Raw genomic sequence first — 22735 nt, 5'->3', positions numbered from 1 at the left:
GGTCATCATGGTTAGAGCAAGAGGAGAGTGCGGAGATGAGACAACCGGTTAAGGGAGAATGAAGGGCATTCACCGGAAACTCCGACCGAGACGAGACCATCGCTTAAAGGAGAAAGATATCTTCGGTTAACAGCATAGTCAGCCTGAAAAGGTACTCCGACCACCGGTTTTTGAGAGATGACCACCGGATCTTGAGAACCCACTGCCAGATCTTGAACGCCGAATTTGGAGTTTTGGTGAAGAATTTGGAGTTTTTGGTATGTAAATTATGGTGATGGGGAGACACTCTTATATAATAATCATCTAAAATCTTATTCTGATAACATTCCAGGCACGAATATCGAAGCACCTTCACCCCTCCTTTTCTCCGGCATCGGCGCAGCTTCGGCTCGCCGACGTCGGGACGTTTGTTCACTGGCTTTTCTTCACTCTAGATCTGTCTCTTTTTATCCCCATTTTCTCAACCCTTTTTCACCTTTCACAAACTATGGGGAACCCAAATCTGGGATGTGTTTCATTCAAAGAAGGGAGGTGGTTTCCAGCGAAACCCATCACCCTCTTCAAGTACCCAACCCCTGCGACAATGAATCAAAAGGTCACTGATCTACTCAAGCTTAAAGTCGGATCTCGTTTCTCACCTGAAGAACTCTTCACCTTGGATTTAGTGATGGCAGAAGAAACTCCTCTTGGACCATCAGATGCGCTCTTCCAGGGGAAGATGTCGACGGCGCACGACGATCTTTTCTTCAGGGTAATGACTCTCCGAACTACAAGGACCTCCCCGTCTGTCAACCACCACCATCGGAGCTCGACAGGGCAGAATATTCTCTCTCCGGAGATGGACTTTTAACGGCAAATTCACACAACCTCTCCAACCAGCCGCCGCACAACAATCTGCGTTTGGTCAATCAAAGGTAAACTAGGGTTTCAGTTTCCTTTGGTGGGCCTCATATTTGAAGCTGGCCCGTTAACAATTCTACAGCCCCAACCCAACTTCTTTAAAACCAGGTCCGAGTCAAATTTCCTCTTGTCAACCCCTAGACTAGTTATAGCTTGTGTTTATAAACCCAGAGGTCGAAGACTCCTCTTGGGAAGTAAATCAACTATACTGCTAGGGTGTTACAATATCTCTTTAAGATACCTGGTTCTTGCTCTATCTATGGTGAATGTTATTAGTCTCGATCTCTTGAAGACTCTTGGCATTGTAGCTCCGAACTCTAATTGGCAAAAGGTTGATCATGGTTTGGAATTAACCACGACCAGCATTCATCCTGAGTCAATTCTGGCTTACGTCTTCAACTATCACCCATTTGGCAACACCTTTGTATGTCAGATATTATCCCAACAACCTTTGGGTGTCAACCTTCATCATCCGCCATCTTTTGTGAAGCTCAGGTCTGCTCTGGTTATGCTTGTGTCGTGCTGGCTACAAACTTTGGGTAGAATCCTTAATCTCCATGGCCAAGGCCTTGTGAGAGAGGACCTACCTATTATGTTACAGCTGTACACGTCTTCATTGATAATCCTTAGTTTAGCTTCAATCATGATCCCTATTGCTCCCAAGTTATTGAAGTCCCATGGCTGTTTTGTTTGGAACTCAAATTGCTGAAGGCGTGCGTATGGTCCTATAGCTTCTTTGATCAACAATCAGCCCTCGACATGTCAAGCTAACTACTTCAACCACCATCCAGTCGCCTCGAACACCTTATCAACGTCATTTAGTCCAAGTTGGACAATGACCAATTGGTCTACCATCGATCTTTTTCGTGGAAGACGTTTCAACAAGTCCTGATCTCACATGTGGCAAATCGCTTCATAGCATTTGCTTTAAAGCTCTCTTGGATCCCTTGTTGATCTCTTTTATTTATTTATGTCTGGTTTTGGGGAATGTCTCTTCTTATCATGCTTTGAACTCTGGATCTTTGAATCCCACTCTTTGTATTTTGTTTTGTTATTGAATGAAATCAAGTGTTTGACAAAAAAAAAAAAAAAAATATGTTATCAACATTCAATATCTGAACTCTACCAATTTTGTATTTGATTTGCTTTTAATATGGTTTAGACAAAAGAATGATCGGATTTGTTTCTGTTATCAATAAAAATAATTACGTTAAAAAAATAGTAAGAGAAAGGTGGTATGTTAGTTTGAGACAGTAAATGAGTCAAGTCCCTTTTTATTTTCGACAACAAATANGAATGTGTTCTCTCAATGGTTCGTTTTTTTGTTATAGCTCTAGTGAATAATCTACGAGTTCGCTCTATTCAATTCTAAAGTAGAGTCAGTGATTAAGCATCATAATCTCAATGGAAATCTTAGTTTTTGTTTGTTGATCTTTGATTTTTTTTGGAACTTACTTATAATATATCCATCATTGATCTATCAAGTATATCAAATACTTGTGCTTTAGCCTTTATTACAGTTTTGACGCTACTCTTGGTTGATTGATTACTCATCTCCCCTCATAGAGACCTTTGAGAAACTAGCACATCTACTAAAACTAGAGAATGTGATGTTGTTGGTGAAGAATTTGGAATTTTTGGTATGTAAATTATGGTGATGGGGAGATCACTCTTATTTTCTGAATAATGGTAATATAAATAAGCCGAAATAGTACGAATCTGAAATGTGCATGTCTCGAAGGGTGTCCTTGCTCCTCAACACTGCCTCGTAACAATTTCGCCTCTGTATCTCCCCTAGGTTTATTTGGTAGTTAACTTGTATGATTCTTTTATGATCGGCCGCCCATTGTTGTAATAGACAATAATGCGTGCGTGTATGCTGCTATGTTAAGACATGGGTTTGAAATATGCAATTTATTTTAAGACTTGGTTTGAGAATAAAAAAAAATCCTAAAGTCTTTCATATATATCTCTTATGGTTTTGTATCCATATATGAATGATGCTTGCTTACTTGTGCTTCTTGATGATGAAGTACTGAAGTATTCTTCAATTATTGAAGCTACAGCTTTCTTGTAAGGGGTAATTGTTGATTTAGGCATTTGTTCCAACAAAACTTTCATTTTAGGTACTTTTATCCATGCTTTCAAAATTGGGCATTTTTTGTGATAGCAAAAAGACAACACTATCCCTAATAAAATTGGTGGTGCTTGAAAATGATCCACTGCACTACTGAATTAACGCACGTTCTTCATCACAACCAACATGAAAAAGAGAGACATTTAGTCTTCATATATAACGTAAATTAGCAATTGTTTGGTTTTCATTGTCAATCCTAAATACCTAAACAAGAAGTAGAAAAAACTAAACAAAATTACATATACTTATCAACCTTTGATCTCATAAGACAACTATACAACAGCTATGAAAAAAAGAAGAAGTAAATCAGTCCTTTAAGCTGTCGACTCCTTGGAAAAGTTTTTTGCCTTCACAACTATCTCGTCGACGCCACCAACCATGTAAAAATGATTTGTTCAGGAAGATAATTAATAACAAGCAAACCATTAAACAAACATTGTCATATAAGCTCAAATATAGCAAGAAATCATAGAGAAAGGAAGAAATTCATGGACTCGAGTATGTATACCTCGTGAGTGAAGAGTTCGGCGGCTAGTAGAAGCCATGTACTTAACAGAACTTACAAGGGGAAGAGTATTAAGGGAATGCAAATGAGGACAACTAATGTATTGGACCGAATCAAACACACATACATGTATTAAGAAAAACTATACCCTAAGGACTATTACTGAGGGAACCCCAAGTAGCTAGTTCACCGCACTCTTATTAAGGAACTATAAACCCTAAGGAACTACAACTGAGGGAACCCAAGTAACCAGTTAACCGCAGAACACTAAACCCTAAAGAAGTATAACTGAGGGACCCCAAGCAGCTCGTTAACCGCATTGTTATTAAGGAACACTAAACCCTAAGGAACTACAACTGAGGGGACCCAAGTAGCCAGTTAAACGCAGAACACTAAACCCTAAGGAAGTATAACTGAGGGAACCCAAACACCAAATGAAACACACATAGTAAATGACATGACTACCAATGCGAGAACAGATGTTATATCTTCATCAAACGATATGCAAAACCACTAGAAATAACAATAAAATCCACAAATAATGATTTTTCAAAATGAAGTTCCACAAAAGTATGTATCACTATAAACTGTGACCCCGTAAGTTTAAAAACATATGAGTTTTGATTTTCAATATTTTTACCTAAAAGATATGGACGATGATGCAAAGATTATAATGAGAACTCCAATCTCTGTTCTCAGCAACCACACGTGACCAAACAGAGACGATATAATCATATATCTCTCATACAATCCAATTTTGATTCCAAGATTTATTTTTCAGAATGCATCGAAGATGATTGATCGAACTCTAGATCCTAGATCAAACCACTACAATAAGATTAGAAGCCTTGCCTTGCGAACATTTCAAATTAAAATCGAAGCTCAAACTAAAGTTTCAAAAGCAAACTATTCAGGGATACATCAATCTGCTAACAAAATCAAGATCACATGTATTCTAGAGATGAATAAAATACCATTAAAAGCTGCGACGGTAAGTAGGAGCAGAGTACTAAGACAATACACAGCCATGAATTTCTTTTTATCGTTCTTCTTAATTTTTGTTGCTCTGCACCGATCTTTCTCTTCCGTCCACCCTTTTCAGCTTTAGCTTCACTACTGTTGGTAGAAATTTCTTAGAAGTTAGAAGTTAAGCTGCAAAAGCAGAGTGAGGAAAGTAGAAGCAACAGAAGCATAGTGAAGAAAGTAGAAGCTGCAAATGAAAAAAACTGAACTCGACTACAAGCTAAAACACAACCGAGCAGCACTCACACTTGTATTTAAAAGTAAAGACAACAAAACCACAAAATCTTCACTATCATCGACTGATAAAAATCATATAACTAACTCCCCAAACACCAAATTATGAGAAAACTAGAGAAAGGAATAGAAAATTCTAACCTTATGAGTAAGAACGATGATTGTTAGTCAGATTTTGGCTAGAACAAGGGGAATCGCTCTTGTTCTTAAGATGTGCGATGATAGCAGAAGCTATGACCGCAAGCCGGAGAAAAGCATTATTAACTATCTGCATACAAATAGGACAAAGCAGGTCCTTAATTTTCAAGCAATTGAAAGATCCGTCGCTCCAATCTCAGAACCTCCGTCGCCACCGCTTCCTCCTTTAAATGACGATTCGCACCTTCACCATACGAGTATGCCTTCGGGTCAGGTTCCACTGCTGGCACACGCGGATCTGTTTCAATCTCTTCTAAGAATTTTTTTTTTCCTTTCAAAAATCGATTGTGATTTTTTTTTTTGCTAAATGGGAATGTGAGAACAATAGTCGTGGAGACGAATGGATGCGTAGAATTGGAATTGGATCATGGTTTGGAGGTTACCGGTGAATGGTGATGATGCTCGAAGGAATGGTCACGAGCAGCAAACAACAAAAATAAATTAAAACCTCGAATTTTTTGATCATATAGTACCTATAAATATAGAAAAACATCCTAAAGGTTAACATAGCATGCATGTGTGGAAACGATCTTCTGTAAAATCTGGGGAAATCAAGGAAATAATAGTCGATTGAATTAGTATGTAAGTTTTTTGGTTTTAATGTAAAACATCATAATTATGAACAAATGATCATCATGTAAACAAACAAAACAAAACAAAACATATATCTATTTTCTCTTTTCTGTTGTTGATAGATATATTGTTTGATTTATAACTCTATTTACTTTGTTTGATTGATAAAGTCTATTTACTTTGCCATTTTTCTAGGGTTTCAAAATTCTGAGAATGTTGAAATAACAACATGTGATACTGAGGAATTGGAAAATAGTCAAAAAGTTGTGTTTAGCATCACGGTAATAACTACTTCACCTTTCTCTCTTTTTTTTTTTTTTTTCATTTCTACTGAGATTTGTCGGATTGATGGTATACTAATGATGTTAATACGTACAGGCCTATTCACACAAAGAATAATAACCTCTATAAAAAGACAATGCATGTTGGAAGACAGATTGAGAGCATAGCAAGTTAGCAACCAAAGTGAGAAGAAGAAGACGGAGAAGACCATGGTGATTATGAGAGAAGCAAAGAAAAAGAATTTCATTCGATGGAGAAGAGTCTCTACAGGGGAGAGAACGTGACGTGAAATAATTTGCATTTTTAAAATAATTTTTACCATTAAATTTTGAGAACCAAAAATACTTCGTATATTTTATTTTTGAAATTTATCTTATCATAATTTTAATGTATTCTCATATATTAAGTGAAAACGAGCTATTTCTCCATAAAAAATATCATATCTAGTTAGATAGAGTCCGAACTTTGACTCCGATCTAGATATCCCCGAAAAGAAAATTTGATTTTTATTTTCCCCTGAAAATATAGTTCTATACCTATATCTCCCCTAATTCAAAGTTTGAGATCTAATTACACCTAGTCTTCGGTTTCTATTGGTTTACTCTTTACTTAACCGTTTAATGAAGAACCTAAATCCAATTAGACCAAACCAAACCTCTATTTTACCGAATATATTTTTTTTGATATTATATCACTTTTTTTCGACGATATTATATCGCCTTAACTATTTTTTTCACACACTATTTAATTTTTGATATTCCCACGTGCTCATGGACCGGGACCGAGTTGACTCAGTTGGAAATGTGGGAAGATTGGTGGAGATGATAAAAAAGGAGCCGAGTGATGAGATCCCATCATCACAACTCGCGATCTGAAAAGAAACCTTCATCCAAAGCCAACAACGGCCACCAATAGGGGGTATGAAGGATTTATTCCTTCCATGAAAGGAATCGAGCAACCGATGAATTGGGAAATTCCAATCAAACACTTGGCGTTTGTCTCCTCTTAATCAGAAGAGATTTACTCACTGCAAAAGGAGAAACAAAACAAACAAACAAGCAAAAAACAAAAGTCAAATCGGCTAAAAGAAACTCACACAAAGATGAGAGAAAAAGATCTAAGGGATGACTTTTTATTAGAAATAAATGGGTTTTTAAAAGGTTTTTTTGTCTGATTTTTTAGTTCTTCATAAAAAAAATTGGAAATCAGACATTAGTTTTCTCGCTATAATCTTCACCACCAAATAAATCTCATTTCAAAGGAGGAAGAAAAATAGAATAAAAGAGAGAATCGATCAGTGAAGTCAAACACCAATCCGTATCTGATTTTTGAATTAGAGACGGCAGAGAAGATAATACTCCGATGGGATTCAACCATGAGATCTGAAAATTTTAAATTCCTGGGAAAAAAAATTCAGCAAAGAGAAATCAAATCTCCGAAACTCCACATTGTCTGAGAATAAGATCCATTCAATTTTCATTAAAGCTTTAATGACTAAGATAAGTTATGGAGGTTTGGCGATGGGTGAAGCCGTGAAGGAGAACGAACAATTTTTCTTTTTCTTTTTATTTTAAAATTTTTATCAGATAAATTTTTTTATTAAGTCCGGTTTTAATTGGTTTAATTTTGAGTGTATGTGGTTTGATCTCAGGTTCAAAGTAATTTTTCGGGGAGTAATAGAAATCAAACTTTTTTTTCGGAGATATCTAGTTCGGTGTCAAAGTTCAGGCTCTATCTAGCTAGATATGATAGTTTTCAGGGAGAAATAGCTCATTCTCCCCATATATTAAGATATACATCTCATTACAAAAAAATTCAAAATGATATCTCTCGACTAATGTAACAAATTCAAATTGACATGTATACTATTAAAGCAAGAGTACTCACTAGACTCAAATTAGACCATGATTTTGTTTTGGTAGGTTTTTCATTAAAAATGATTAGAGAATTATCTAATTTAATAAAACTACTCTATAATTTCGAATTGTCTAAATGACCATTATACCTTTGGGTCGAAAACAAAGTTTGATTTATGTTGCTAAGTCTATAAAATATTTAAGTAATATTAATATTTTTACTCTTAAAAATTTTAAAATATAAAAAAAGTTTGAGTTAAACCCGTTAAAACATGTATTTTTATCAAACTATAAATTAAATTATTTTGCTGAGATTTGATATATCAAATATTAACTTCTAAATGATAACTTAAATATACATAATCTCACTATAAATACAATGGTTTCCTAACTATTGAAATATCTCACACTAAAATTTAACAAGCAACTTTTTCTCTTTTGACGACAAGCTAAAATAAAGCAATACTAATCCTCTTAAAACTATTATCCAATATTGTGGTGTGTCTATCCTCTTACAAAACTACTATCCGATATTGCGGAGTGTCTATTCTCTTACAAAAATACTATCTAATATTGCGGTGTGTCTATTTCCGTGAAAAGCTACATTCTACAAACTACTTACTCTATTAGGATTTCCAATTTACTGTATAACCCCCAATATACAAATAAACACTATACAAACAAAGAAAATAAGTCAAAATAAAAAACTACATTACAAAAATGCAAATTACAAAAAAAAACTAACTAACAAAATATATAATCCCGTGCTGTAGCACGGGATATCACCTAGTACATATATGTAAGAGAAATGAAGAGCTTAGTTTAACTAAGAGTAAAACATAAAAATCTGATGGTCCTGATCCTGAATAATCAAAATATTCATAATTGCTTTTTGTCCATATATAGTTTCATTGTTATTTAGGAATAGTGATGTTGCGATGGGTAATTTAAACATTTAAATCTCCTGGTCCATGCCTTGGTTTGATCCCATACGGTCTTGATTTGGCCTGCTGATCCCAATTTACTCAACCGATCAATAGCAAAAATTTACAACTTGCCTACGTCGATATTTAGTCGTCTGGCTCGGGCCAAATTTGCTTTAGATTTTTTGGTCCTCCACAACATGATCTTAGTTAAGAGTTGATGGAGCTTGTTTTTTGGTGTGATTCATGACCAATAGTAGACGTGATTCACATCCTTTGATGCATTGTTACTTTATGCTTGGCTTGTTTGCTTGTTGTTTCTTACCGTCACATAATCACAAAATGATAAAATTTCATGTGTTTTGTTAAATACCATCTTGAACATACTGTTACTTCGAAACAAAAGAGTTAAGTAGGTCTTATAATACTAGATGTTTTGGAGCGTTTACCTAAAAAGTATTGGATCCCAAAAAACCGAGTTATGATGATCTTTTTTATGTGGCACGACTCAAACCAGCGACTCTTTTATTAACATTATATTGTAATTATTAACATATTAGAGGGTATAACTATAATTTTGGAAAACTCCCAACTAAAATTCAGATTTTTTAGGTAACAAAATATTTTCTGAGATCATCTTCTCCATAGATTTTTGTCATGGTTTAAAATCAGCAACAGTCGCTTCTTTGAAACAAAGGCATAGGTGTCATCGCTATTTCATCTGGCGACCCAAAAATTATGGGATTTCAGTTGCAGAGACATAAAAAAAAAAAAAAGATGAAGAAGAATTGAAAGAGAAGTAAAGGCATATTTCTGATCGCTGGTCGCTGCGAACAGGCCCATAGTGTCCATTCTTCTATAACAAAAAAAAAAAAAAAAATTCAAAATGCATATGGACTCACAAAATGCATATGGACTCACATTTTAATCTCATGCTACAACAACAATGCGTATTCAAAGTTGTTGATGATCAATATAATTAACTGAATCATCAAAGTTTACATTAAGCATATACAAGCTTATTAATTACTACTGTTAATCACTAAATTGATATAATAGTCTTTTGTATATATGTGGGTTCAAATTTCAAATATTTAAAGAGGTTTGTTGCATATATATTTTCGTTAATTCAAAAGAACAAAAATAGTAATAAATCCCATGACTATCCCAGTGCCCTTTCCTAAAATTCGTAAGGCTTGAAGATGGTCATTGCCCATAGATAATATCTATATACAAATACATATTACACACAATCATACAAACACATATAATATTTTTATATGGTGTCCCCTCAAGCAAAGATTTTGTTTGTCACAAAATTCCAGAGCTCACTTGCAAGATTTATGCCAAGAGATAAAATGGGGACCTTTCATGAGAGATCTTCTCTCGTGATTTTTTCTAATTATACTTAAACTTTAGCATATATCATGATATATAAATCTTTTGTGACACAATCAACCGTTATTTGGTTAATTTCGAAAGGTAGAAGGAGAAATAAAACTAGAAGGTGAGAAAACCACATGTAAAAGCAAATCCTAACCATTCACGTCATGACATATATTGATCTAACGGTCTCCAACTAAGCATTAACGACCATGTAAGGGGGGTAGACATTTACGATGACGCGTCTCAGATATGGAAATGGTACGGCTTTGGATCCCGTGGACCAGCGAATCTGAACCATCCACTTGATACCTGTTGGGCCATTGGATAAGCTTTTTGGTGGGAATGGTTGAAATGAAACCAAGTGTCGTCTGAGATCTTAAGAGAGTTATTGCCAAATCAACCAATTGTTAAACCGGATCAAACCAGAATTCTGTTGATCTGTACCGGTCAACGACTGTCTCTTGGCCAAAAAAAAAGGACACACATGTTGGTTTCAAACTTTCAACGGAAGTTTGACTTCTTCCTAGTAATATCTCAGTTGACCTTTCCGTATACATAATGCCTTACTCCGTATTTTTCCGTATTTAAGTTTGTTCTATCAGCATCCCTTTATATGTTCTTCTTGATCACGTCCATTTTCAAATAATTCAAAAAAGGCTGACATAATGATCTTGACTGAGATTATATAAGTACATACGATTTCTAAAAAAAAAAAAAATGCATATCCAAGGTCTAGGTAGAGAGAGATATGCATATAAGAAAACAGTACAAATTAGATAGATGGGGTTAACATTTAGGATATGCATCAGTAAAAATTAACATGTTGAATAGAAAGTGAGTGAGACAGTGTCTCATGAAAAGTGGCAGAGACACCATTAATAAATAACATGGACCAACTACAAAGGAATTAAACGATGATGTCTTTCATTTTCAATATTTCACGTATACCATTCTCGTGTCATTCCCATGCACTTAACATGTTTGCTCTGCTTCCCTCCTTTTTAATTTTACTGAACTAACCTTCCAACTACTTTTTCGGTTATCTCTATCTTTTCTCTGCATAATATGCAACAACAAACTAACAAATAAAATCGAGTTTGAATACATGTTACTAGTTTCGTGATAATGGTCACGGCTTAAATAACATCATAAATATTGGGATAAGGATACTTACATGATGTTGTAATCTACTTAATATTTAGGCTTATCGTATATTCCTAATATTTAGGATCTCTCTTGTATAAATACTTTGATCGTTCTATCAATATACACAGATTTTTCTTTCATTCATAACATGGTATCAGAGCAAGTTAATGATCTTTGATCTATAAACTTTCTTGATATCTTTGTTGATTTTTTTTTCTTCTTCTTTCTTACGCTTCTTCATATACTACTCCTACATATTTTTTTCCTATTCCTACTATTATGTCTACTTCTCCTACTTCTACGTCTACCTCTACGTCTGCTCTTGTGGAACAATCCTCTGGAGACTCCATATACTCTACATCCATCTGATAATCCAGGCTCTCTTATCACACCGGTTTTACTTCGGGGTGATAACTATTAAGAATGGGCAACGGAATTTTGGAACTCTCTACAAGCTAAACAGAAGATAGGGTTTATTGATGGTTCGATAACCAAACCGGCCTCTAACCTTGATCTTGCCCGATGGACCTCTACCAATTCTATGATTGTGGGTTGGATACACACTGCCATCGATCCACAAGTTTGCTCTACCGTTGCTCTTGTTCCAGAGGCTTTTAAACTTTGGGAGTCTCTCAAACGTCGGTTCTCTGTGAAGAACGGTGTTCGTAAACATCTCTTGGAGGAAGAGATTAACAACTGCAAACAGAACGGTCAATCTGTTCGTGAATTCTATGGTCGTCTCTCCAGACTTTGGGACGAGTTGCAGGGTTTTACATCGACTACTACCTGCACTTGTGCCGCTGCTGCTGAACTCGATAAGGAACATGAAGATAGACGTGTTCACAAGTTTCTCTTTGGACTTGATGAGTCTCGATTTAGTACTATACGGTCTCAAATTATTGATGAAGACCCGTTACCCGACTTGAACAGTGTTTATTCCCGTGTGATCCGTGTTGAACAACATATCAACACAATGCGTGCATCTGAAGTCAAACACGATGCTGTTGGTTTTTCCGTCAAGACAGAACTTGCGCCACTCTCCTACGGTTGCTCCTGTTACCTCTCGAAGTCGTGATCCGAATCGTTCATGCACTCACTGCAAACATAAGGGTCATGAAGCTTCCAAATGCTTTCTCCTACATGGTTATCCTGATTGGTTCTTCGAACAACAACGATCTTCTACCTCTCCGGGACAGAGCACTAGCGGTCGTGGTGGAGGACGGTCATACTCCTCTGGTGGTCGCAGTCGTGGCCGTGTGAGCACCGCATCTGCTACTGTCAACAATGCGCTCTCTTCCGTTCCTACTGACCAAATTGCGGCTCTCATCAATTTGCTCCAGACTCAACAGAATCAATTCTCTACCGAACGTTTGTCTGGTAAGACCGATCTTACTGATGTTATTATAGACACTGGTGCTTCTCACCATATGACAGGAGATTTGTCCTTGTTATGCAACACTTTTGACATTACTCTTTCTCCGCTTACTTTTTCTAATGGCACGACTTCTCGTGCTACCAAAATCGGCACCTTACAGTTGAATAAGGACTATTATTTGTCCAATGTCCTATATGTTCCCAACTTCAACTGTACCTTGCTTTCGGTGTCGCGTCTTCTTAAGCAAATCGGCTGTATTGCTATTTTCACTGATACTTTATGTGTTGTACATGACCGTTTTACGAGGACCCTGATTGGCGCCGGTGAAGTGCGAGAGGGGGTCTACTACTTCAAGGGTGTCAAGGTTGCACAAGCCCATCAAACCAGCAAGGGCAACATCTCTCCTTCTGTTTTATGGCATCATCGTCTTGGTCATCCTTCCTACAAAGTGCTTTCTACGTTACCGGTTTTTGATACTTTAAAAGTTGATTTTGGAGAATCATGATAACATCATTATTTTACTCATATTAGCTATAGTTTTCATATGCATTTAGGAAGATTTTGATAAGATTTCAAGTAGAAAAGTTCTATTATCAAGTATTTCAGGTTTGAAGAAAGTTTTACAGGTTTTATAGCAAAAAGGACCAAAAGACAAGGAAAATACATTTTAGGAAAGTTTCAAAGCTTTACAGTACGAGCAACTTTTGAAGAGCTTCCAGAACTCAAAATATATCATGCTTGGTGTCTATAGAAAGCTGGAAGAGTCATCTTTCTCCTCGAAGTGGAATCAAGTCAATATATTAATTGAATTGATAGTTTTGTATCAATATTATTAAAATAATACAAATCAATATTGGTTTGTATCAATTAATTGAATTGATTCTAACCTATTTAATAATAACTATGTATATCTCATTTATACATAAATTATTTAGTATTGTGATACATTTTGAGTGATTTAATTCAATAATATTTTTATTTTCATTTTGAGTGATTATCATATCATTATAACATTAGGATATGGAGAAGTCAGTAGGAGAATTAACCATGTGTCTTGTGATAGTTCGATTTGATGGTAGGTTTGAGGAGTGAATGAGTGTTAATGGTGATATTGTTGTTTTGTGTATGAAATATACATGTAAACCGTACTATGTGTTCTACTTAAACTATGAAAAAAAAAGAACACTCCTCAAAGTGTTGAAATCCATGGTTTTGGAGCTAAGCTTGAAGCGATTGAGAAACGTGGTGAAGTTTATGCCTGTTTAGAGACCATGTCGAGGATCTTAGTGTCAACGATTTTGAGACATGTACATGATATGCACTTCCACTCTTTAAATTTGGTTTGCAGATTTATGTTTCCATGTATAATTTTATATCTTTGACAGAATCAAAATATATCATAAGATTATACATTTTTATAAATGGTCATCAAAGAGGAGGAAAATTATGAATGATATTATATGGCTTATTAGTAGATTCTAAAAGGTTTTAGATGAGTAATAACTTTAAAGCTAGACTCTGGTATTGTATCAGTATTGTTGTATATGTGCCATGTGGGATAGGATGGATAGGAGAGGGCACAATTCCCATTCTTCTCATAATGTCTTAGTTGGTAACAATATTTTAATCAGTTTGGTTTTGCAACATATTGAGCCAAATAAATATCTAACGGGCCCAAAAACTTGCGAACTTGGTTTGGCCCATGGACAACCGACCAACGATTGCCAGCCCAATAGGAGTCATGTAAACCCTAATTAATAATAATCACAAAGTCTCTTGATCCAGCGCATCGCGTCTCTCACCATGTCCTCCAGATTATTCCCCAAGCCCACCAATACCAGAGCTTACTGTAAGATTCATCTCTTGCTCGAAATTGTTTATGATGTATGATCGGGATCTGTCTAGCTAGTTCTTCCTAGTATATTTTTGTCATCGATCTGGATTAGATCTGTAATTTTTTTTTTCTTTTTTTTTGGCGATCTTGTTCGTAAATTGATTGTTTAAATTCGTTTCCTCGTTTTGTTAAAACCTGGTATGGCAGGTCGTGACACACTTGTGATATGGGAATGGGAGGATTACGCAACACCAGAAAAAATTCAACCCTCGTTCGTTTAAGAAGAAAGTCAGATCAGCTCTCAAGAAGGACGGTTATAAAATCGGGGACTTGTCCATCTGGATTTACGCTCCTGAGAATACATGGTTGATTGATAGGCAATCGAAAGACAAATTTTATCACGCTGGACTTGAAGTCAGTCCCCTTAAAGGTGGTGATCAAAATTAATATTCCTTCATTCACTTTTTATATTCTAACTTGTAGTAATCTATATATATCGTCTATCTTTTTCATCTATTGATGTACGTGATATTCCAGGGGATAAACGTACCAGACTTCACAGGCTTCTGGCGGAAGCTATGGTCTGCTCATTTATCTGGACAGCTGAAGATACTAATGTTCTGATACTCTCTGAAAACAAGGAGTACCTTGAACAAGATCCCAGATTCTCTAGTTTTCGTGAAGGTTTAATAAACCAAGGTTTCCCTGTTGCCTTAGCACACCCAGATGAGGTTCTCCTGAACCAAGTAGATGAACCTGACTCTGAATATGATGAAGAAACTGCCTGTGAAGAAGAGTTAGCTGACTCCGAATCCAAATGCCAAGGACTCTCAACAACTGCCTCTGAAATGCCTGTGGATTTGTAACAATTTCGCCTCTGTATCTCCCCCAGGTTTATTTGGTAGTTAACTTGTATGATACTTTTATGATCGGCCGCCCATTGTTGTAATAAGACTTTATTGCTTGCGTGTATGCTTATGTTAAGACTTGGGTTTGAAATATGCTATTTATTTCAAGACTTGGTTAGAGAATTTTTTTTTTTTTAATTCCTTGAAGTCTTCCATATATCTCTTATGGTTTTTTATCCATATATGAATGATGCTTGCACACTGGTGCTTCTTGATGATGAAGTGTCCATTGAAGTATTCCAGCTCATTTGTCACGTTGGTAGCTCTATTGCGCTTATTCGAATGTGAGTTTGAGTGAATATTGAACTCCTAACTCTTCTCAATCAGTATCTTTGGAAACAATGTGTTAGAGAAGCTTTAAAGGTACTCGTTTTGATCTACTCTGGTTTTGTCAGAGACTTTTTTGCCTATAAGAAACTTGCCTCAGTCCAGTGACCTAACCTTGAATCATACTATGAATTCTATAATGTCAGCTTTATTCTAGATGTCACTATAAGGTAATGCATGTCAAAGAGTATATCAACTATGTAAAATGCAAATCTGTCCAACCAAAAAAATTCAAAACGTTACTTTCTAGATGTCACCAACGTTTTATGTATGCCTAATAAATTTACGAATCACACTTAAATTTTTCAAAAAAAGAAGAAATTGACGGTGCACCTTCATCAACACTTATATCAACTATGCAAAATGCAAATCTGTCCAACCAAATAAATTGAAAACGTTACTTTCTTAACCACTTTTAACTGAAAAAAAAAAAAAAAAAACCTTCGGTTAAAAACAAAGGCAAAAATGGGAATATAAAGATCAACTTTGTGTTGTTGTAGTAACAAAACTTTGTGTTGGTTGAGTTACATCTCGGACCGTTTACAGCTTGGTCCTTTTCTGGCCTTGCCTTCCTCTCTCCACCCGCCGCCCCAGCCGTTGGTGGCTGAAGCGGTTGTGGTTGCGGCTTTTGGCATGCGTTTGCTACTATTTCTTCCAAGGGCTTCACTACAATCTCCTGATAATGATTTCGTACATTACAAAACTCATATCTACACGGGGAGGAAAAAAAACAGCTAAAAATGCAAATGTTCAACACCTGATGGTACTCAGGTTGTCAAAAGCTGATTGTGCCTCCTTACTCCATTCAAAACAGTCTTTCTTCAGCAGATCAGTAAGAGGTCTTGCTAACACACCATAGTCTTTAATGAACCTCCTGTAATATCCTGTTAACTCCAAAAATCCCCTCAGTTCTTTCACTGACTTGGGAGCACCATAGCTTTTGTCTTTTCAGGATCAGTTGATACTCCTTCACCAGAAATGATGTGTCCCAGGTAATCAACTTGTTTCTGCCCAAACATGCACTTTTTCTTATTCGCAAACAATATGTGCTTCTCAAGTATCTTCATAACAATCGTCAAATGTTCCATATGTTCTTCCAATGTCGCACTATAGACCAGAATGTCATCGAAAAACACCAAGATGAACTTCCTTAGATAGGGTCGAAACAATTCGTTCATCAAAGCCTGAAATGTAGCAGGTGCATTCGTTAATCCGAATGGCATCACTAGAAATTCATAGTGTCCATCATGAGTTCTGAATGCTGTCTTAGCAGTGTCTTCATCCTTCATTCTTATTTGATGGTATCCCGCACGTAGACCCAACTTTGAGAATAACAACGATCCATTTAACTCATCCAAGAGTTGGTCTATCATCGGTATTGGAAACTTATCAGGTATAGTTGCTCGATTAAGAGCTCTGTAATCTACACAAAATCTCCAGCGATCATCCTTCTTCCTTACCAAGAGAACAGGGCTTGAGAATGGGCTCTGACTAGGCCTGATGATGCCTGCTTCTAACATCTCTTTCACCATTTTCTCCATAACTTCTTTCTGAGCATGAGGATATCTATAGGGCCTGACACTTATTGCATTATTTCCCGGAAGCAAGTTAGTAGAATGCTCTCGCCCTCGAATAGGAGGTAGATCTGTGGGAATTGCAAACACTTTATCAAACCGATCCAATATCTCTTGAATGCATTGCTCTGCAGGTTGAATCACTTGATTGACCAGTTGACGGTTGTATAATGCTACTTCCGCCCCTTTTGAGTTGACATTGTATCCACTTGATAGAGATTTCAGAGACATTCTTGATATATCCAAGTTGGATTCTCCTTTGATAGTCACTATCTTATCTTTGTATAAGAAGGACATTTCATTCTTCAACCAATTTACTTGACAATCTCCAAGTGTGCTTAACCAGTATATTCCCAATATGATATCGACTTGACCTAACTCCAAAACTACAAAGTCAGTCGTAAATTCCAGATTATGTACTTGGAAGCACACCTTCTCGCAAACTCCTGTTCCATGGACCATTACTCCTGATCCAAGTATCACATTTAAGGCTGGATGTTCTCTACTCTTCAGTTTAAGTTTCTGAACTGCTGCAAGAGATATAAAATTGTGGGTAGCTCCACTATCGAGCATAATAACTACACCCGAGTTTCCCACAATGCCTCTTGTCTTAGTCGTAGAGTGTGATGAAATTCCTCTGTATGAACTAAATGACAAGGCCATTCACTCTCCTATTTGCTCTTCATTGTTCTGCTCATCTCTGCTATCATCTAGCACTTCCACTTCATACCCATTGAAAACTGTCAAAACTCGAAGTTCTTTGTTAGGACACTTGTGATCTTTGGACCATGGGCCATCACATTTAAAACAAAGTCCCTTTCTTCTCTTCTCATCAAGTTCAGCACTCGAGTTGTGTCGTCGAGGTCTCTGTTTGACTTTTGCTTGTGGTTTATCCGATCCTTGAGCCACATCAGTCACAATTGCCTTCGTCTTCCAATTGTTTGATGTGTATGAGTGAGTATTCTTATTTTCCGAATTGTAAACTTCTTTGTTCTCTTTATTAGCTAATAAGAGCTCCTTCTTAACTACTCTTCGTAGAATACTAGATTCCATTGCTCTTGCTTCTGCCACCATTTCAGGTAAATCTCTTGGCTTTTGCATATGAACCAGTTCCTGCATCTCTGGAGTTAAGCCATTCAGAAAGATGCCTTCCAGTTTCTTATCATCCAAGCCAGACACTTGTGATGAAAGGTCTTCCAATCGCTAAACATAATCAGCTATGGATCCAGTTTGCTTAATACAAAAGAGACTCTGACTTGGTCCTCTTATTTTTAGATTACCAAACGCAATAACAAGCTCTTCTTGAACTGATCCCAGCTCACAAACTCCTTCCTGTTAATTTCCTAGTTGTACCAACTCAAACCTTCACCTTGCAAGCTCACAGCCACCAAAGCCAATTTCTCTTCATCATTGTATCTACCAGTTCTGAAAAATCTCTCCACTGTTGCGATCCAGCCAAAGGTTCCCACACCCTCAAACACAGCCATCTCCACATTCTTGAGTAAGTTTTCTCTAATTCCAGGCCTAATCGAACTACGGCAAGGTTCCGAGTTAGGGATTGATACCTGATTATGTTGAACTTACGATCCCGAGTTGTAATCTTGACTCGTTCCTCGGATTTCTTGGGTTGTTGGTCTCCCTGGTAACGCATGAAGTAACAGATCGAGTTTACGCTCAATCTCTAACAGACATCGATCATGAGCTCCGATCTTATCACTTAACCCATCGATTCTTGAATCCATGCGAGTCTCCGTACAACACATCATTGACGCCATATCAGCAAGCCGATTGTAACATTCCACCGCCGAAGCTTCTACTTGTTCCGCCGTCGCCGCCTCCTTGATCGGTGTTAAAATCTGCTCCATCACCATCGTCGATTTGAGAAATTTCTCAATTCGATAAAATCCCCAATTCTGCGAACCCTAACTCTTCTTTCGCGTTGACGCTTCAAACTAGTTTCACCGCACCAATGGTTAAGAAAGAAACTGTAAATTTCCTTTATTAACTCTCAAGAATGATACAAGTGTTTCCCGAGAGCTCTAGACGCAGCTAGACATTACTCTCGTTCCCTCAGAAGTCGCATAAGACTCTGTTACAACTCACAAACAACATAAACTTCCCAACTAACAAACAACAACCTTTTATACTAAAAAGACTTGCATGTGTTCGCTTCTCTCCGTACACGTGAGCTTCAATCTTCATTCTTCCTTCTGATATACACTCTATGAGGCTTATCAGTATTAATGTTCGAATTGGTCTCAGTTTCGTGGATATCATATTACTCAGTCACAGAGACTGATGATTTTCATAAGCTTTTGGTAAAAGTGTTGTGTTTTTTCTCAATCTCAATCACAAAGACTTATGTTTTTTTTACTTCACTCGAAGACCTTCTTTGAATAATTTGTGCAAGGTAAGCCTCTTAAAGGTTAATTTCTCTGTTCTTGATGTGAACTCGAATACATACTATTATTGCAATTGATTTATTTTTTCTTTTTCTTTTCTAGTCTGTATTAGGATATGCAGTGCAGAAAGACGGTGTTCCCCACAATTGTGTTCATGACGCAGAAGCTGCTATGAAACTCGTACTTGCTATAATAGAGAAAGGAGTAGAAACCTCCCTTCCAATGACTAAAGAGGTACACTCTCACGTTCTGACCAAGGATGAACATTTGTTTAGAAAAATTTCCTCTTAATGCATGCGTGACTGAGTAGGCTATTCGAGGAACATCCTCTCTGAGGAGAAGTATTGTAGTTGAGTTTTCTAGCTTCCAAAAATCATGTAGTCTGGTTTGTGTATAAGTCTCGGATTATCTGTTTATCTGGCTAGAATGTGATTTTGAGTATCTTGAACATCTAGATAGACTCTTGTGCATATGCCACATAACATTAGGTGATGTTTTTGTAAGGCAAATTTTTACATACTTTAATACAAGTTGCATCTACAATTATAAAAGCAAATACTTATACTTTGTCTGCATATAAACATATAGATGTTGGAAACTAAGAAGTCAAGACTCTTGCTTCATAATATACCTCACAGTGTTCCATCTGAAGAGTTCGTCGAAGTTTTTTCCGGAACTTTCACACCCGAAATTAAGGTAGGAATCCCTAGAACACGTACATATTATCCATCCCAATATTTATTCTCTTTTTGTTTTTCTGAACGACAATTTGTGTTTTTTTCCGTGTGGGAAGCCATTGAAAAGACAAGGGAGTTGCTACTATAGTGCGGTTGTTGTTTTTAGTAGTTCAGCAGAAGCAAATAAAGCTTTTGAAAACATTGGTGGAGACTTGGGAAAGGTTAGTTTAATAGCATCATCTCTCTGGTCAGTTTCAGGATCTGAACAGATGAGTGAGTTGTAATAAGTTTCTACGCATTTCTCTTACAGGACTCGGCGCAAGTCTGCCGAAAAAGCAGGTTTTTCTAAAGCCAGGTTCACGCTCAGGACCTATGTTACACTTATACGTTCGTAAAGTGGTTGAAGATGATTCTGTTGAGGATATCTGTGCAACAAAGAGAAGTAAGTTACCCGGAGGATATGAAGGCGAGTTGTAAGTGTTGGTTTTAGGCGGAAGAGACTGAAAGAGAGAGAAGTCGGCAAAGAGAATAATGTAAAGATAAGATTCTTTAAGTATATCTTACAAAGTTTAACAAAAGACTATTTATACTAGGGAAAACTAGGGCTACACCCTTTACAGCCGATAGCATAAGTGATAGGAACAGGGAGAGAGAAATGGCTCTTCCCAAGAGTGAAAGCGACCCTTCCTTTGTTTTCTTAAGAGAAGCAAGACCCGTGACTCCTCTCTTTCTTCTTCTCTAACGGCTATAAGGAGAATCTCGAACCTTCTGATGGTCTTAATACAACCAGGCCTCCTTACTCTTCCATACACTCATAGATAACTCGTCCTTATCGCATGGTTGTACGGACGACCTCACCATAGTTGTACGGACAAGATGATCGCGGTCAATACTCCCCCTAAAGCTTAGCCGAGTGAAATAACTAAGCTTGGAACCCGTGAAAGATCACCTCATTAAAAAAAACCTTAACATAGAAAACCACATGGGACAAAACTATGTTAAGGGAAAAAGAGTGTGATCTCCACAGGTTAGGGAAGTTTATCACGGATGTGTGGGATCTACTAGTCCAAGCTTGCTGGAGATGTATTCGCAAACTTGAGAACTAGTAGCCTTGGTGAAGATGTCCGCCAACTGGTCTTTGCTTGGAGTGTGGCACGGCAAGACTACACCTTCTTCAATCTTCTCTTGCACTTTATGACAATCCACCTCAATGTGCTTAGTCCTTTCATGGAAGACTGATTTTGTTGCTATGTGTATCCGCTGCCTTATTATCACAATGCATAGTGATTGGTTGATCAGACTCCACTCCAAGATCCTTGAGAAGACCTTTGAGCCATGTGAGCTCGTTGGTTAGCTTCTTCATGGCCCTATACTCTGATTTGGCACTTGATTAAGATACGACTTTTGTTTCTTTGACTTCCAGGTTACTAGATTTCCTCCAACAAATGTACAATACCCTGTCGTGGACCTCCTATCCATTGTGTCACCAGCGTAGTCCACATCACAGTAGCCGACAAGTTCAGTGTTATTGTTCTTGCCCATCCAAATGACTCGCCCCGGACTACTCTTGAGATAACACAGAATCCGCTCGAGTGTTTGCCAGTCAAAGTTAGTTAGGGGCTTCATATGTTGGCTGACTTGGTTCACCGCATAGCATATGTCCGGCCTTGTGATCGTGAGATAGATAAGCTTTCCCACCAGCCTACGGTAGCGTCCCACATCTTCATATGGCTCGTGTAACTTGTTAACCGGAGCACCGATTGTTGGCTTCTCCCCCTTTCACTTGACCTGGTAACCTTCCTCGAGTGGTGTCGACACCGGTTTTGCTCTCATCTTACATGTCTCATGTAAAAGGTCAAGTGTATACTTCCGTTGAGAAAGAAACAATCCCTCCGGAGAGCGAGAGATTTCGATCCCAAGGAAGTATTTAAGTTCACCTAAATCCTTAATATCAAAGGTAGAGTTAAGAAGAGCCTTAGTGGCACAAATACCCTCCTTATCATCACCGGTGATGATTATGTCGTCGACATAGATGAGAGCTACTACACGGCCACCGTTTGTGCGAAGGGTGAAGAGAGTGTGATCAGCCTCAGAGCGTTTGAAACCATTGGTATGCAGTGTCGAACTGAGCTTGTGGTACCACGCCCGTGGAGATTGCTTAAGACCGTAGATCGCCTTATGGAGTCGAAGAACTTTACCCGGAGCAACGATGGCCTCTAAACCTGGTGGAGGATGCATGTAAACTTCCTCGGTCAGCTCCCCCTGAAGAAAGGCATTCTTGATGTCCATTTGACATAGATCCCAAGAGAGGTTAGTGGCCAAGGACAAGACCACCCGGACGGTATGGAGTTTAGTGACCGGAGCAAAGGTATCCGTGTAGTCCAGCCCATAGGTTTGTGTAAAGCCCCGTGCCACCAAGCGGGCTTTGTAGCGCTCCACTTCACCGGTACTAAGGTACTTGATATTGAAAACCCA

At 37.5% G+C, this 22735-nt stretch overlaps 2 long non-coding RNA genes across 4 annotated transcripts; one reads left to right on the top strand and one right to left on the bottom strand.

The window, feature by feature from the left end:
* Positions 3165-5625, bottom strand: LOC104722633. 2 transcript variants are annotated; one of them, XR_757229.2, is made up of 3 exons: positions 4941-5624; positions 4517-4658; positions 3165-3392 (listed from the first exon to the last, which is right to left on the bottom strand). It is a non-coding gene; the product is annotated as an uncharacterized LOC104722633 (long non-coding RNA). The 2 variants fall into 2 exon arrangements; XR_757228.2 differs by having other exon boundaries at positions 3165-4658; positions 4941-5625.
* LOC104722632 lies at positions 14319-15403 on the top strand. Of its 2 annotated transcripts, XR_002034031.1 has the most exons (3): positions 14319-14387; positions 14580-14802; positions 14910-15403. It is a non-coding gene; the product is annotated as an uncharacterized LOC104722632 (long non-coding RNA). The 2 variants fall into 2 exon arrangements; XR_757227.1 differs by lacking the exon at positions 14319-14387 and having other exon boundaries at positions 14429-14802.

This window comes from Camelina sativa, chromosome 11 (genome assembly GCF_000633955.1).
Source record: "Camelina sativa cultivar DH55 chromosome 11, Cs, whole genome shotgun sequence".
Lineage (NCBI taxonomy): Eukaryota > Viridiplantae > Streptophyta > Magnoliopsida > Brassicales > Brassicaceae > Camelina > Camelina sativa.
Note: the sequence above shows the minus strand (reverse complement) of the source record. Positions and strands in the feature narration are given on the sequence as shown.